We start from the raw sequence: 16,915 nt of genomic DNA, 5'->3' as shown, positions 1-16,915 counted from the left end.
GACTGTAGCTTGCAGCTTCTGGAAACTCTGCCTGGGAGGAAACACCCCACTGTTCTTATAATTTACATTGTTTTATTGGTGATGATAGGACATGGTGAAAATAACACATATTTTGGCATTTTTTTAGTGAAGAAATATCCTCAAGGTGGACTTTATCCATAGGAGGAGAACCAAGACTGTTAAGTATATGAAAACTTTTTTAATGAAATTTTGATGGTGAGAATAGTTGAAAAAAACAATATTTAGGCTGAAAAAGAATAAGCAATGGGGATGTCAGTGCAACTTCAGGGCACTTTAAATGCTGCCATGTACAGGAGAGATTAGACATATTCAGGCACTATAGAGGACAGAAACAAGACTAAGGATACAGAAATTACAAACAAAGATTTTTGTTAAAAGGGGTAAAAATCTAATGATTAGACAGTTATCTGAAGAGTGGATTGGGGTTTGTGAAAATAGTGAGTTCTCATTGTGTGTCTAAGAAGAGGCTGGACCTCCACACATTGGTGATGTTTCAGCAGCATTTATAGAGTTGGTGCATAGGCTACATGCCCTCCAAGTTCCCTCTGAGAGAGTATGTGATTCGATTGTTTGATTTTCAGGTCACAAGAAATAGCCAAACAATATAATAAATATCTGCCAGGAAAATAATCCATACCTGGGAACTAAGTTCAGCCTAGTCTAAATTAAACAGAGAACCTAATCATAATCCAATCTCTTTTTCTTTTCTATTTTTATTTCCATGGGGAAAAGTGAGTTAGGTGAGTTAGGAAACAGTATATTCCCATTGTATCTTTAAAATGTAGCTCCATGGTAGCTCACAAGGAAAAGAACTGGTCAACCATTGCTTGCTTGTTGTTTGGTTGGTTTTAACCAAACAAAGTTTTGTGCATGTAACAGATTTTTGGAACTATTGCTGGTACTCAGCAAGTTCATCTGTGGCTCATAAGATGGGAGATCATGGCAAGGAGATCAGAGTAAACAGATGTTTAATGCAGCCGTACCATGTGCCAAGTATAGCATCAAACCTCTTCCTTTATGCTACTTTTCTTAATCCTACCAATAAGAGCAAACTGAGATGGAGTGGTATATTTATTTGTCTAACATTAGGCAGCTAAGAAGTAGCAAGGATATGGCCGGGCGCGGTGGCTCAAGCCTGTAATCCCAGCACTTTGGGAGGCCGAGATGGGCGGATCACGAGGTCAGGAGATCGAGACCATGCTGGCTAACACGGTGAAACCCCGTCTCTACTAAGAAATACAAAAACTAGCCGGGCGGAGGTGGCAGGGCGCCTGTAGTCCCAGCTACTCGGGCAGGCTGAGGCGGGGGCAAAGGGGGGGGCCCCGGTCAAAAAAAAAAAAAAAAAAAAAAAAGAAGTAGCAAGGATATGAGTCCAAAGGAAGTCTTGCAAGTTCTGTTCCAGCGTTGCTTTTTTCCAAAGGAGAGGAGGGAAAAAGTAATATTGAATTCAGCTGAAGTGTTTGCCAAACAGGCTCAATTAGTGATTTTGAAAGTGTGGTCCCTGCACCGGGAACCTCAGTATCACCAGGCACCTTGCTGGAAATGCAAATTCTCAGGCCCCACCCCAGACCTATTGGTTCGGTAGTTCTTGGGCTGGGATCCAGCAACCTGCATTTTAACAAGTTCTCCGATCCTAGTATAACCTCCAGGATAAGAACCCCTGGGTTGGATGACAGTATCACCAGGGATGGGCAGTCTTTAAAAGTCTGGCTCCCAGGCCTCTCCCTTGAGATTCTGATTCATTACTGGGCTGGGGCCAGGAATTCTTATTTTTAAAAGTACCTTCAGCAATTATTTTCATCCAACAAGTGTGGAAGACATCGGGTTAAAGGCTTAGGGTTAGAACCAAGAATAATTTACTGTCAATAGAGCAGAGTAGGGGTTTAGACAGTCATTCTCCTTCATCCCAGGAATAACTCGGTACTGCCAAGAGTTGATTAGAGAAATGCTTATTGGAATTATCTTTATGTGTCTAGTATAGTCTCAACCGTAAAGACAGAGTCCTTCAACAGTTACAGACTTGGATACTAGTCATGACTGATGATAAAAGTCAATTTTTTTAAGACGTTAAAAGAAAGATAAAACTTGAGATATGTAGAATTAAGTATTCACTACTAAGGAATTTGCTGTATGTTTAAGTATAGGCAATCTCCATTTGTGGAACAAATTTTATTTTAAAGCGTTAAAAGCATTTTCCACTGAAGTGATAAGTGGTCATTGGATTCCAAGCCTAGTTTGCAGAATCCTCTACGACCTGGAACATACACAAAACACCCATTGTGCTAATTCATCAAAATTTTTTCTTCTATGGGAAAATTCATTCTATGTTCCAATCCAAGACTAGAGGGATACTTATCTCTCCATCTCAGCATTGGGACGGAGAAGTAGGACTCAAATATTGGAGGCTCAGGAGAGGGCTCCTTTAATGATAGCGGCAGCAGTCTGCTTCAGTTTGCTGGAAAAGTGAGACATTGGGTAGAGATCCTTTGGCACCTCAGATGTGCACATAAGAAAGTACCCTTTCTCCAGAAGCCTTGCACAAAAATAGTAAGTTGAGAAATAATTGCTTGAAGGAGGAAGCAGTATCAGAAACCAGGTCCTTATGCCTTTAAGGCTGAAAGGAGAGTGAATCCAGGCCAATCACACCATCCCTCCTAGGGTGGGTACCCTGTGTCCTTGGTATTTCCTATGATACCCCCCAGATATCCATGTGTCATGCTTCTTACTTATGCCAGATGAGTTCTGGGGTCCATCACCAGCTTGACCTGGTTCTGACCTGACTCCTGATTTAGTATTGACCCACTTGAGACTTCCCAAGCCATGGGCTCTTAAAGCAGACTCATTCATTGCTTTAGGCTAATCCTAAATCAGGGAATCCTAGCATTTTTAATTTTTTGTAGAGATAGGAGTCTCACTATGCTGCCTTGGTTGGTCTTGAGCTTCTAAACTCTGGGTACCCACTTGATGCTAAGGCAGTAATTACCAAATTTTGTCCTTTCTTTATCACCTTGTTTTTGTCATATTCTTATGAGACTGGTACTATTATTTACTTAGGTTTTTTTTTACTACTCTCTTATCAGTTTACCTTTTTATTTAGCCTCATCCTAAACAAAAGTACAGTCATGTGTTGCTTAACGACAGGGTGATGTTCTGAGAAATTGATTGTTAGGCAGTTTTGTCATTTTGCGAACATTGTAGGGTGTACTTACACAAACCTAGATGATATAGCCTACTACACACCTAGGTTATATGGTATAGCTTATTGATCTTAGGCTGCCAATCTGTATGACATATTATTGTACGGACTGCCGTAGGCAATTGTAACACAATGGTAAGTATTTGTGTATCTAAACATAGAAAAGATACAGCAGAAATATGGTATAAAAGATAAAAAATGATATACCTATATAGAATGCTTATCATGAATAAGGCTTGCAGGACTGGAAGTTGCTCTGGGTGAGTGGTGAGTGAGTTGAAGGCCTAGGACGTTACTGTACACTACTGTAGACTTTATAAACACTGTACACTTAGGCTACACTAAATTTATCTAAAAATATTTTTCTTTCTTCAATAATAACTTAACCTTCGCTTACTGTAACATTTTTACTTTATAAACTTTTTAAATTTTTTGGCCGGGTGCAGTAGCTCACGCCTGTAATCCCAGCACTTTGGGAGGCTGAAGCAGATGGATTGCGTGAGCTCAGGAGTTCGAGACCAGCCTGGGTAACATGGCGAAACCCTGTCTTTACAAAAAAGACAAAAATTAACTGGACATGGTGGTGCGTGCCTGTAGTTCGAGTTACTTGGAAGACTGAGTTGGGAGGATCGCTTGAGCCCGAAAGAAGCAGAGGTTGCAGTGAGCCAAAATCACACCACTGCACTCCAACCTGGGCAACAGAAGGAGACCCTGTCTCAAAAAAAAAAAAAACAAAAATTAAATTTTTTAACTTTTTGATTCTTTTGTAATAACACACATCTTAAAACACAAGCAAGCCAGATGCAATGGCTCACTGTAACCCAACCCTTTGGGAAACCAAGGCAGGAGGATCACTTGAGTTTAGAAGTTCAAGACCAACCAGGGCAGCATAGTGAGACCCCCATCTCTAGAAAATAAATAAATAATTAGCTGAGCATGGTAGCATACATCTGTAGTACTAGCTACTCAGGAGGCTGAGGTGGGAGGACCACTGGAGCCCAGGAGTTCAAGATTACAGTGAGCTAGGATCATGCCACTACACCCTAGCCTAGATAACCCTGTGTCTAAAAAAATAAATAAACAAAAAATAAAGAAACACAAACACATTATACATCTATACAAAATATTTTCTTTATATCATTCTATGAGTTTTTTTATTTTTAAATTTTTTATTTTTTTACTTTTTAAACTTTTTTGTTAAAAACTGAGAAACACACAGATTAGCCCAGACCTACACAGAATCAGGATGGTCAGTATCACTATCTTGCCCCTCCACTTCTTGTCCCACTGGGAGGTCTTCAGGGGCAATAGCATGCATGGAACTGTCATCCCCTATGATAACAATGCCTTCTTCTAGGATACCTCGTGAAGGGCCTGGCTGAGACTGTTGTACAGTTAACTCTCTTTTTATAAGTAGTAGTACACTCTAAAATAATGATAAAAGTATAATATAGTAAATACATAAACCAGTAACATAGTCTTGTACTAGCAAATATTATGTACTGTTTATAAGTATATGTGCTATACTTTAATATGACTGGCAGCGCAATAGGTTTGTTTATACCAGCATCACCACAAACATGTGAGGTGAGTAATGCGCTGCACTACAATAACGTTAAGATGCCTATGATGTCACTAGGAGATAGGAATCATTCAGCTTCATTATAATCTTTTAGGACCACCCTCACTTATGTGGTTCATTCATTGTTGATCAAAACGTTATTATGAGGGTCATGGCTGTATAGAAAAATCAGAGATTTGACCAGTTATTTATTTGTCCGATACACATTAGAATAAATATATAACCATTAAAATTATTAAGGAAATTCATGCATGTTTATCCCCTAAATCATCTCACATGTCACCAACAGTAATATGTCACATGTTGGAAATCCTATAACAAGTGTTCCATTCAGTCTACAAATAACTTTTGGAGTGACTACTGTATGCCAGGCCCACTCCTAGAGGGGTGACTTAAATCCTAATAGAGAAAAGATTCACTACCTGCACCATTAGTTAATTAACCAGAGCTGGGATAAATGTTGTGAAGAAGTGTAGAGTACTGTGAGTGGGTATAATGACAAGTCTGTTTTTGAAGAGGAAAGATTTCTCAGTGGAAGGCCAGAAGTCGGGATTAACCTTCTTTAGAGGTCACATCCTAGTTGTTTATTTAAAATCTTTGAGGAATAATCATGTATGCATCAGCTAGGCTCACCATCCTCCATAACCTAGGGAGAAGAAAACAAGCAAAGGGAGTTACCATTTGTCATGTGACAGGCCCATGCCTTGGCAGTTGGGGGTTGGGGGCACCTTCATGTGCATTATCTGCTTAAACCCCTATTCTGAAGACTTTTCTCCAGAGCTTACAGATAATGAACTATAAGCCTTCCACAAGGAGGGTGAATAACTTGCCCGTGGGCATACAACAATTAAACAACAGAGCCAAAACCTCGTGTCTGCCTGACTCCATCACCTTTGATTTTTCTACTCTGCTGGGTTTCTGCCATTGCTGTTGTTTGACCTACGAGGCCATATTTTTTTCTGGAATGTTTTGTGTATTACTATGATATAGCAGCAATGATATTTTAGAGTGGTCAAGAAGCAAATCACACATTTGTTTAATAGCTTTGATTTAGAATCTCTCCTGTATTAGAAAGGTTGGCCAATTCTCTGCTATATTATTAAGAGGTGCATGTCTTTTATTCAAAAATGAAATACCTAGGAAATATAAACTCGGTAAAGAGAGTCATAGGGCAAATGGTTGACAAAGAGCCAGAGAGTTTAAATATCATCTGTCACTGTCACCTGGGTTTAGTAACTGCCCACACTGGCCCACAGAAGCATTCCGCAAAATGGGTAAGAGCTACATTTTTTATCTTTCTCCTTTAATTTTTCTTTTTTTTTTTTTTTTTTTTTTTTGAGACGGAGTCTCGCTCTGCCGCCCAGGCTGGAGTGCAGTGGCCGGATCTCAGCTCACTGCAAGCTCCGCCTCCCGGGTTCACGCCATTCTCCTGCCTCAGCCTCCCGAGTAGCTGGGACTACAGGCGCCCGCCACTGCGCCCGGCTAGTTTTTTGTATTTTTTTAGTAGAGACGGGGTTTCACCGTGTTAGCCAGGATGGTCTCGATCTCCTGACCTTGTGATCCGCCCGTCTCGGCCTCCCAAAGTGCTGGGATTACAGGCTTGAGCCACCGCGCCCGGCCCCTAATTTTTCATCTATAGTAACCCATCCTTACTCCACATTGAATTGTATTTTAATACTTAAAAAAAAATTGTTACGAATTCGGTTAGTGGCCAACTTAGTCAGCTTAAAGGATGAGATTGGATGGATGGATGGATGGATGGATGGATGGATGGATGGATAGATGATCAGATGATTGTGATAGATTTATTTTTAACTCTACAGCAAAATAAATTCACAGTGTTCACTCCCCAGGTGTCTATTGGTTGCCTTGTGATCCTAGTTAGAATTATTGTCTGTAGTTTGAAAGTTATGGGGTTTTCCAGGTTACAGCAAAGTCACATAAAATGCACATTTAGAAAATAAAACCTGCAGCCAGGCTTGGTGGCTCACACCTGTAATCCCAGCACTTTGGGAGGCCGAGGCGGGTGAATCACGAGGTCAGGAGATCGAGACCATCCTGGCTAACACAGTGAAATCCCATCTCTATTAAAAATACAAAAAATTAGCTGAGTGTGGTGGCATGCGCCTATCGTCCCACCTACTTGGGAGGTTGAGGGAGGAGAATCACTTGAACCGGGGAGGTGGAGGTTGCAGTGAGCTGAGATCGTGCCACTGCACTCCAGCCTGGGCAAAAGAGCGAGACTCAGTCTCCAAAAAAAAAAAAAGAAAGAAAGAAAAAAGAAAATAAAACATGATTCTTTGAATAAAAGATTGTGGCAAGCAGATAGTAATTCTTAGAAGTTCTGAGTTGCCAGCTCTGCCAATCCCTAGCTAAGAAATGCCAAATGCCACCAGGAAGAATATGACAAATAGAGTCACTGTTAGAAGGAGACAAACAAGGCTTCATGATTGGTCATATATTGCCTCTTGTCTGGTGGCCTCTCTAGAGTTGTCGTCATTGATTTCTGTGAATTAAACACCAGTAGCTGAGAAACTGACAGTGAAACTGTCCTTTGTGGGTCAGTGGTCAGTGAGCAAATGTCTTTAAAATGTCACTGACTGCCTTGCCAATTTTCCCATTGGTTACTGTGTTGGTGCCTCCCCATAGTTGAGCACCCCTCCAGTGACATCCAGGAAATGAGGTCCTTCACAAGCTGAACTGAACACCAAGGCGCCAGAAGGCACGCCCTAGCCTGTAAGAAGAAACCCATCATTTCAGGTTAGGTCAAAACATGTGCATGGAAACCAGGGCACTCTAGACTTTCAGATTTCTTACCTCTTGTTAGATATTTTCCTAGAATCTCTCTCTTTTTTTTTTTTTTTTTTTTTTTTTTTTTTCTTCCTTTAAAGAACCAGCCAAATGGGAAGATCTCTTTAAAAACCATTTTTATGAGTAAGGAAATATCCAAGATGGTACCCAGGAAAAGGTCCAATTTTGGTTGAGTAATGCAAACAAGGTAGTTCTAAGTAAGAGCAAATTCATACTTTTGTAATGCTATTAATACTGTTTTTTTTTAATTCTTTTTGTTTGTTTGTTTGTTTATTTGTTTGTTTTGGAGACAGAGTCTTGCTCTCTCTTGCCCAGGCTGGAGTGCAGTGGCACAATCTCAGCTCACTGCAACCTCCGCCTCCTGGGTTCAAGCAATTCTCCTGCCTCAGCCTCCTGAGTAGCTGGGAATACAGGCACATGCCACCACGCCCGGCTAATTTTTTGTATTTTAGTAGAGACAGGGTTTCACTGTTGTTTCCCAGGCTGGTCTCGAGCTCCTGAGCTCAGGCAGTCCGCCCGCCTTGGCCTCCCAAAAGTACTAGGATTACAGGCATGAGCCACCGTGCCTGGCCTGATTTTTTTAATTCGTAATGTGTATTTTAACATGAATTTGAAAAATATAATTGTTTTCATGACATATATTGAGAAGCCACCACCAGATCTGGCCTTTTCCTGTGGGGGCATCTCTTGGTCCTCCACCTTCCCACTCCAGGGCCCCTCCATTCTCACATCCTAGGTCGGCCTGTTCTGTGGTCTTTACCACAAACCAGATTTTATTGGCTTAGTCTTCTTCTAACCATTCTATCACATATCATTTGCCACTCTACCATTCTTCCCTCTTACTTCCCAAGCCATTGCTTTGCTCTTACTAACAACTACTGGTTTATTACTTCCTCCCGTGTTCCCATCCCTGTTCTTAGCAGCCAATACCTCCCCTCTCTGACTGTCTACTTCTGTTACTCTTTTCAAATCTGACTTTCGGAATCCTTGTCGCATAGGCAGAAGTTCCTCTCTTCCCCAAATTTTTACTCACAATCTTCTTCGAGGTAACTAAAACCAGGCCTTTTTATGTAGGTGCTCTATCCCTTCAAGAAGAGAATTGCAGTGTTTTTAGCTCTCTACTTCTTGGGGGCACAATTCTGCCAAAGCTTCTCAACTTCTCTTTGCAATCCTCTTACACTCCTGTCTCCCCAGTCCTAATGGCATGACCTGGGGATTTTCAGGACCCGTGATTTTTAAGCAAAGAGTAACTACAGAGTTAGAGTAAATGTTACTGATGAAAGTGTTTTGCACATACATGGAGACAGAGCAGTTTGAAGATCTTGATTGACTCAGCAGCTGCATCACTCAGCTTGCACTCTCCCTGTCCCCCAGCCTATACGCAAGCATTTAGTGACCCCTGTGAGAATTAATGTTTTCTTCTCCCTTCTCACAACACTGTACATTAGGGACTTCATCATCTAAATGTTCCACCACTGAAAAGTAAACTCTACTTAGAGACAGAAATAAGAGCAACTAGAGCACACATGCTCATTTAGCACTTGCATCTAGGCTTTTGATGGGCATGTTTCCTCCCCTCCAGCTCCCCTCCTTTGGTCTGAGACCCACTTCCATGCTAGGATTCCCTTCTCTTCCCACCCCCACAATCCTTAAGCCCCAACCGACTTCCACACTCCCAACCCAACATTCAGCCCCATCTCCAGTTAATTAAGATGAGTGAAGCCCTCAAAGTGAGCTCCTTTTCTCTTCCAGTTCAAAAATCTCTCTTTATCTTCAACTTCTCCTTCCTTCCCTCTGGTTTCTGGAAGGATGCATTCTCCCTGCTTACAAGGCAGATCTTCCTCAACCCTTGCTCTTGTTCCTACCCTGCTTTTAGGTTCTCACTTCATCCATCATCCCTTTCTGACTTGCCTCGTAAGGGTCAAATCATGCCCTTGTCTCTCCATTCTGGAAAAGATTCTCATTCCCCTTTGTATTCCCCCAGTCTTTCTCCTTCCCTTCATGCCCAAACTGCTTTAAAGACTGGTGTCTTTACATGTAGCCTCCACTTCTTCTTCACTTGCTCATTTCTTCATCCCTTCGAATCATAAAAATAATAGATAACATTTATTGCACACTTACTGTGAGCCAAGCTCTGTACAGTTGACCCTTGAAAAACATAGGTTTGAACTGCACAGGTCCGCTTATATACCGATTATTTTCAGTAAAAGTTACACCAAGTGTGCTTGCCTCTCTTATCTCCCTTTCCACCACCTCCACCTCTTCCACCTCTGCCACCAGCGAGACAACAAGACCAACCCCTCTTCTTCCCCTTTACCCTCAGCCTATTCAATGTGAAGATGAGGAAGATGAAGACCTTATGATGGTCCACTTCCACTTAATGAATAGTAAATATATTTTCTCATTCTCATGATTTTCTTAATAGCATTTCTTTTCTCTGGCTTACTTTATTATAAGAATACAGGGTATAATACATATAACATACCAAATATGTGTTAATCTGCTGTTTGCTATTGGTAAGATTTCCAGTCAATAGTAGACTATTAGTAGTTAAGTCTTAGGGGAGTCAAAAGTTATACATGGACTTTTGACTGCACAGGGCATCAGCACCCTTAACCCCCATGTTGTTCGAGGGTCAGCTATATTTGGTGCTTTAAAATACACCATTTCATTTCAATCTCAGAATAACTTTATAAGGAGTACTGTTGTCATCCCCATTTTACAGGTAAGAAAACTGAGACCCAAGAAGAGACTTTGAACCAGGGTTATTTGACTTCAGAGTCCTCCCGACACTTGCTATATTAGAGGTTGATGGTGACCTCCTCATCATTGCATCCAGGGGCCTCCTCTCCATTCTCATCTCACATGATGTCTGCAGCATTTGAATCTTGTGGCCACTCACTCCATGAAAGCCTCCCTGTCCTCAGTGTTTGTGAAAAGAACACTTCTGGGTGCCTCTGCCCATATCCCCTTTCCTGGCTCTTCATCTCCCTTCTCCCAAACCTAGGTGTTTATGAAGAGTTCTATCTAGATAAGATGCAGATGACCCTCAGATGGGCTCCAGGGCCAAATCGCAGTTTCTTAATGGACTGACTCTTCCACCAACCACCTCACAGATACCCTTTCTTCACTGAACCCATCAAACCAGCTTCTCTTACCTTCCCGTTTTCTGTTAATGTAACCCTCATCCCACAGCCCCCCAGCTGGGTTCTCAGAGTCACCCTGGAATCATCTTCATCCTTCTGTATCCAAGTCATGTGGATTCTGTTTCCCCTCCAATCTGACCCATTTCCATCATGACCTGCATCTCACTAATTGAGGCTGCCTTTAACAGTCACCCAGTAACCTGTCAATATGTCTCCATGTTTCCTGCCCCTTTGTGTATTTGTGATAAATTAATGTTCTTATTATCACCCTTTTCAAAACCTTGCTAAGACTGGTGTAGGATCCTTGGCTCTCAAGACCTTTTGAAAGAAGGCTTCAACTCTATTCTGGCCGTAGCATATATTATTCTCCAAGATGTAACTATTAGTGAAAGAAACCGACCTTTTGGCCCTAAAACATGCCTCAAGGTTTTTCTCCTTAGAACCCTTGCTCTTCTCTTGTCCTGGGTGCTCAGCTGCCTCTGTCATCTTTCAAAGGTAAATCTAGAAGCTGCTTCTTTAACGAAGAGGCCTGAAGCACTGTGTCCCACCCCAGTAGCCCCATAGTGTTGTGTCTGTACCTGTGTCAGAGCACTTTCCTGAGCCACTGCCTTTCCATGCACACAGGTTGTCCACTGTAGCTGCAGCAATGATGTAATGCAGAGCACGGTGTTTCTTAGGAATCAGACATCTGAGAATGGGTTCCAGCCCTGCTTCTACCAGCTTTGCCACTGAAGGCAAACCATCAACCTCTGGAGCTTAGTGTCTTTACCTGTAAAATGGAGAGGCTGGAATACCACATCCATGGAATTCAAACTGTGCTTCAGAGTTATTAGATCCCCCTCCTATGCATAGTCCAGAGAGTTCTCAGCCCTTCTTGTTCCCACACTCAGCTTTAATCAGAGTATCTTGCTTTCATCTTTTTTCTCTGTTAGGCTTCCGAGATTTAAAAGGGCTGTAAAACACTGGAATGGATGATGCCCAAGATTCACGGCAACTCTGGTATTCTTTGCTTCCAGAGAAAACCATATGGTCATTTCTGAAACTCTTACTATGTCTAATATGGCTAATGTTAATATGGAAGTATAAAACGTGAATATTGTCTCTCCTGTACTCCCCTCCAAACTCCCAAAGATATCCCCCTGGATATACTTCCACTTCTTCCTTATTATGAATTCAGAAGTGTGTCTGTGTGTGTGTGTGTGTGTATCTGTGTCTGTGTGTGTGTGTGTCATGCCTACTTCTCTACCCTGCTGTTCCTTTTTCTGAACATTTGCATTGCCATGTGGAATATCTATAAAAGTATAAACCAGCTCATCTGGGAGAAATGTAATATGAGCCACAAATGTATTTTTGAGTTTTCTGGTAGCCCCATTTTAACAGGTAAAAAGAAACAAGTCGAATTACTTTTAATAATATATTTTATTTACCACGGTACATCCAAAATATTATCATTTCAACATGTAATGATTATAAATATATGGATGAATGAGATATTTTTACATTCTTTCTTTTTACTAAACTGTTCAAACTCCAATGTGTGTTTTACACTTATAGCACATCTCAGTTCAGACTTTTTTTTTTTCAGTACAGTTCAAGTGCTCAGTAGCCACATGTACTGACTGGATGATGCAAGTCTAAGTCATCAAAAAAAAGGATAAATTAAAGAAGAAACAGAGACGACTTGCCATTTATTGGGAAGAGGGGAGAAAATAAGTCAGTGCCCTTCTCATTGAAGTCTCATTCTTCTGTGTCCCACATTGTCGTCTTTTCTGGTTTGTGTAGGGGCTATAGATGTTGGAGCCCTTGCATGTCAAACCAGCCAAGCTGAGATTGATGCAGCTGCCTGGCCTTCCCCTGACTTAATGGGGCTTGAGCTCCAACTTGCAAGTATAAAGTGTTTATCGACACTGGTGGATCATCCCTAATATGTCCTTACTTTAAAAAATGCTTGCACCTGGGGAGCCTCATTATCTCTGTGATCTTTCACTCCACATGCCACTTAAAGAAACAAAAATTGCTGTGGAAAGGATCAAAGTAGGAGATTTCCGTGCCTGTTAGTTTTATTTAATTGAAAAAAAAAATTAAACAAAAAAGGAAAATAACATAGTCTGGTTGTAAAAACACCTAATGTTAATACAGAAGTATAAAATGTGAACATTGTCTTTCCTGCACTCCCCTCCAAAACTCCCAAAGATATTCCCCTCGATATACTTCCAGATCTTCCTTGTTACAAATTCGAGAGAGCATTTATAAATGCATAAAATACATAGGTACACATATACATCTGTAAATTTCTCTCACAGAAATGAACTTACCCGATACTCTTCTGTACATTACTTATTCGCTTTATTTTATTGTAATGTGTCAGTACCTAGAGATTTAACTCATTTTTGAACAGATTAATAACTGTCAGTTCATTTATTTCATACTTTAACTAATTTCCTCTTGATAGACATTTAGGGCATTTTTTTGTCAAAAAAATACAAACAATATTTACTGCAAACAGTGTTGCAGTAAAATCTTTGTGCTTATTTTATGGAGCATTCATCCAGGTATTTCTGTACAGTAAATTCCAGAAGTGAAATTACAGGGTCAAATGACATGCAAATTTTTTTAATTCTGCTAGCTAAACCAAATTACCCTTCAAAAAGTTTCAACTAAACTCTGTTTTTAGCTTGAGGTGGGAGGTAGGATTGAGATTCTCAAAGATGAAGAAAGGTTGTCAAGAGTAAAGCAAGACAAGAACTCTTATGTAAGCCTTGCTACCTCTTCTACCACTACATTAAAATAATATTAAGTGGAGGTTGGACATGGTACCTTACATCTGTAATCCCAGCTCTTTGGATTCTCCAAAACAGGAGAATCACTTGAGCTCAGGGGTTCGAGACCAGTCTGGGCAACATGGTGAGACCCTGTCTCTATGAAAAATTTTTAAAAGAAAGATCAGCTGGGCATAGTGATGTGCTTCTGTACTCCCAACTACTCAGAGGCTGAGGCAGGAGGATCACTTGAGCCTGGGAGATGAAGGCTGCAGTGAGCTATGATTGCACGACTACACTCCAGGCTGGGCAACAGAGTGAGACTGTGTCAAAAATAAGTGGAAAACATAAGTGAATATGGTAATTTTATAAAATTTTTGTTAAGCTTGATTTGATGCATAAGAGACATCTTTCAACTGTAAAATTCACTGTGGGTTTCCTTTTTATCAGTTGGGTAGCGATAGGGAAGGAATCAACCTCATTTTGTCAGTTAAAAAAAAAATTATCTCTGATCACGTCCCAAGCAGTTTTTCAGACCAGTTTTTTTCCAGTGCACGGGCAGTTCAAAGATTATTCTACAGAATTTCATAAGTGCCTAGGCTTGAAGTATATTGTATGTTGAGTTCTGATATTCCTTGCAGGCAGAATTTGGGTCCTTCATGTCATTTTTCTTTCTTAGTCACCAGCGCTCATGCATCATTACTTTGGATGCCTTCTAGGTCTCCTCCTTGGAATAACTCTAGAAGCTTTTCCATCAGCCACTTACAATAGGAAAATAATCAAACTAGTAGTTTCAAGTCTACCTGGTCATAAAGTCTCAGGTCTACCTGGTCACATCTTTCAACCACTGAGTCAGATGAAAATATCAGCTTGAGGCAAGAAGCCATCCACTCTTGATTATAAAACACAGAGACAGTCGCTATTTTATACGTTGAAAGCCAGTTCTTTTTTTTTTTAAGAGAAAAACACACAAATTTATTTAATATGTTTTATGTGACATGGGGGCCTTCAGAAATGAAGACCCAAAGAAACAGAGACAACTGTGCATTTTTATGGACAGTCATGCAGAAGTATGACCAGAAGACCAAGGGCATGATCTAATGGTTATAAACTGGAGGAAACCTGGCAAGGCCTGCTTGTTCAGAAGCATTCTGTGTCCCCGGGTCTTCAGAGATAAGAATGCTCCTTTCCTTCAGGTGTAGGATGGGCACCTCTGGAATGAAAGTTTTATGACCAACTCTAAAGGAAAGTTAGAGAATCCTTTTGTGTCCTGGATGGAAAGTCAGTTCTTAGCAGTCTAATCTTTCGTCAGTGGCAAACTTACCATCTCATTTTTCTCATGAGCAGGAGGTACTTCATAATCCTACAAAATAAAAAGAACCACACCTGCACAAAATTATTCTAGCTGGGGCTTGGACCTCCAATATGGGTTGAGTCTGGCCTTGGTAACTCCTTTAAAGCGTGGTGTAACATTTACATTTGTTTTATAGTGTTTATGCAAATTTACTAGACAATAATAAATATAGTAAATAATTTCAGGTAAATGTAGATTGCTGGGATTTTATTGTATGCCTACATAATTGCTCACCAAACACCACCAAGGTGCTAAATTACAAAAAATAGTAAGATGTATCAAAAGATTCTACTAGATCTTGTACTGAAATGATAGGTGGTAGTGACAATCCAGGTAACTCCATATGGGCCCTTGCTGTGGAGTGGTCTGTGGCTGTCTGATACCCTTACTCTATTGTTTTGTACTGAGGGTCTACCTCCCATCTGGTGTTCCTGTGGTGGCTGAAGGAGTTGGTGTCTGATAAGACCCAGCACTTGGTTTAACACTTGGTTTGGGTATATTCCTATAGAAATAAAAGATATTACCTAGCTTCTTTTATTCCTTCCATTTATCTTCTTTCTCTTCTTCCTTCCCTCCACACTCCTCTTCTCCTCCTTCTTTTCCTTCTCTTTCCCTCTCTCCCTTTGTCCTTCTCTGCCTCCCACTTTAACCATAGGAAATATAGAGCATTCAGCATGGTCTTTCTCATTAACCTTCTCTGGAAATACATGATAGTATTGGGTTTGCAATTTATTGCTCCAGTTTTGCTTGCCAAATTAAATTTGCAGGTATTAGAATTTACTCATAGATAGGATTGTTTAAGAGTTGTTGGCTGCTTAGGAGCATGTGCAAATGTGCACATGCACATACATGCACTTTTATAACAGGAAAAAGAAAGGTGTGACAGAGACAACTGTAGACATATGGATTATACTTACTTGCTAATTGAAACATTGCAAGGGACAATTCAAGATGGCAGATTTCTAGTGGAGATTAGATTTTACCATGAACTGAGCTGGATACTACCAACTCTTCTCTTATCACTGGCACAGAGTTTGCTGGACATTCCCAGTCTAAAACTTGGGAGGAGATCCAATACTTTTAAAGTCGGGCAACAAGAGCCTGCCAAATGTGTTTGCACTGTGTTGCCCAACCATTTAATTTGTAATAATTTGACATGCTAATATTTCGATATTCAGAAGTAATTTGGAAGCCAATTGCTTTATCTGTTTTGCTTATCAGAGCCATATTGAATTCTCTAGGCATCAGCATGCAGTAAACTTTTTTCAACGGCACTCTGTTAGGTGGCATACAGCCCTGATTAAAAACAGCACTGAACTTAGTACTTAGACATGTTTCATTTTTTCTCTAACCTAATACCTTTTTTACAGATTGCATATTAACAGCTTATTTTTGCATTTACCTCTGTAAACCCTCAATAAAAATTTATTTAAAATATTAGGAGCTTTTAGTTTAAAATGATACCTACTGGCCCCCCAAAACATCCAGCATTTAAAAAACTAAGACTGGCAGTGAAATAATTATCAAAATTATAGGAAGAATTTTCATTCAGCCAGAACTGGATTGAAAAATCCATTTGGTGGCCAGGTGCAATGGCTCACACCTATAATCCCAGCACTTTGGGAGACCAAGGTGGACAGATTGCTTGAGTCCAGGAGTTTGAGACCAGCTTAGGCAACATAGGGAGACCCTGTCTCTACAAAAAAAAAAAAAAAAAGATAAAAAAAGATCCAGGCATGGTGGCACATGCCTGTAGCCCCACCTCCTTGGGAGGCTGAGGTGGGAGAATTGCTTGAACCTGGGAGATTGAGGCTGCAGTGAGCCATGATTGCGCCATTGCAATCCAGCCTGGGATTTTTTCTGACAGACTTTTTTCTGTCTCAGAAAAAAAAAAAAAAGAAAAATTATATATATATATATATATACACACACACACACACACATTTGGTGACACAGGTTTGTTATGTGCACCTGGAAATAGGTAGATCTTTATTCCCCTCCCTCAACTCCCCTTGTTTCAGAAACACAAGGTTGACTTCAGTTCAG

The 16,915-nt window shown here is 40.6% G+C and overlaps 1 protein-coding gene across 4 annotated transcripts in view; it reads left to right on the top strand.

Moving 5' to 3' along the window:
• CDK6 (cyclin dependent kinase 6) overlaps positions 1–16,915 on the top strand; it is a 235,517-nt gene that overhangs the window by 168,017 nt on the left and 50,585 nt on the right. The gene's annotated exons all lie outside the window — the stretch shown is intronic.

This window comes from Papio anubis, chromosome 4, assembly GCF_008728515.1.
Source record: "Papio anubis isolate 15944 chromosome 4, Panubis1.0, whole genome shotgun sequence".
NCBI classification, from domain to species: Eukaryota; Metazoa; Chordata; class Mammalia; order Primates; family Cercopithecidae; genus Papio; species Papio anubis.
The sequence above is the reverse complement of the archived record's forward strand: the minus strand, read 5'-3'. Positions and strand labels throughout refer to the sequence as shown.